The 1517-nt window shown below is 59.1% G+C and overlaps 1 protein-coding gene across 1 annotated transcript in view; it reads right to left on the reverse strand.

Moving 5' to 3' along the window:
• The window catches only part of ANOS1 (anosmin 1), a 53192-nt gene that overhangs the window by 23654 nt on the left and 28021 nt on the right, over window positions 1–1517 (reverse strand). The window lies entirely within an intron of this gene.

Below are 1517 nucleotides of genomic sequence, written 5' to 3' on the forward strand. Positions count from 1 at the left end.
TGATCGCCCCCAACTGCCCCCCCCCGCCAGCCTGCTCGCCCCCAACTGCAGGGGAGGGGGGCAGGGCACTCAGACCCAGGCTGAGGGGGGAGGAGGAACCACAGGCAAATCTCGTCTGCCTCCTTTCTTTAAAAAAAATACTTTTTAAAAATTGATTTCAGAGACGGAGGGAGAGGGAGAGAGAGAGAGAAACATCAGTGATGAGAGGGAATCCTGGACCGGCTGCCCCCTGCTGGGGATCGAGTGCCCTGACGAGGACTCGAACCATGACCTCCTGGTCCATCGGACGACGCTCACCCACTGAGCCACCCGGCCAGGCCCCGCCTCTGTTCCCATTGCGGTTTCGCGTTGGCGACCTCCAGGCCCTGAGGCCAGACCGGCCCCTCTCCCAGGAGTCTCGGCCGGTGGGTCTAACAGGGTCCACGTGGGTCCCTGGTTCCGGACACGCTTCCCCCCCAGTAACCTGGAGGGCCTTTTATTTCTTTCATTTTTTTATGAATTTCGTGCACCGGGCCACTAGTGCACGAAATGTTATGAGTATAGATATATTTCCACTGAGTTCAGAGAGGAAGGGAGAGGGAGAGAATCCTCACCTGAGGATATTTTCCCATTGGTTTTTAGAGGGAGTGAAAGCGAGAGGGAGGGAGAGACAGAGAGAAACATCGATGGGAGAGAAACACCTCGATGGGTTGCCTCCTGCACGGACCTCGTCCAGGGCCAGGGGTGGGGAGGAGCCTGCAACCGAGGTCTGTGCCCTTGACCGGGAATCGAATCCGGGACCCTTCGGTCCGCAGGCCGGCGCTCTAACCACTGAGCCACACCGGCCCAGGCTCCAAGGCCTTTTCTGTGTGTGTTCCTCACGCTGCCGGGGCGTCCGTGAGGCCGACGTGGGCTTCACAGGAGGGACACCCTACAGCGTTGCAAGTCCTTCGCCCACACAGCGGGCTCGGTCATGACAGCTCGGTCCCCGCCTGCTCTCTGTTGGGGCTCAGGGGTTTTCCTTTTACGGAAACGCTATAAACTCCGTGAGCCCGGGGGGCACATCTTACGACACTGACTTCCATGGCGCACAAAATCCGTGCAAGGGGCTCAGCTTTGTCCAGAAGGTCGTCCGGAAGGACGCCTGGAAGGACGTCCGGTCAAATTAGCATATCATGCTTTTCTTATTATAGACTAGTGGCCCGGTCACGAAATTCATGCACGGGGTGGGGGTGTCCCTCAGCCCGGCCTGCACCCTCTCCGATCTGGGACCCCTCGGGGGATGTCCGACTGCCGGCTTAGGCCCGATCCCTGCATCTGCTCTGACCGGGAATCAAACCGTGACCTCCTGGTTCGTAGGTCGACGCCCAACCCCTGAGCCACGCCGGCCGGGCTCAGGTCTTATTTTCTTGGCTAATTCGTTTTGTTCGTTAGATTCCCTGAGTAGATTTCCTTAGGGTTTTATCTTTCTGTGCAATCGGGCCCCTTGGTTGACCCCTCCCCAGCACACAGGGACCCCGGTGGGAAGGGGGGAGGGG

Source organism: Myotis brandtii, unplaced genomic scaffold (genome assembly GCF_000412655.1).
Source record: "Myotis brandtii unplaced genomic scaffold, ASM41265v1 scaffold655, whole genome shotgun sequence".
NCBI classification, from domain to species: domain Eukaryota; kingdom Metazoa; phylum Chordata; class Mammalia; order Chiroptera; family Vespertilionidae; genus Myotis; species Myotis brandtii.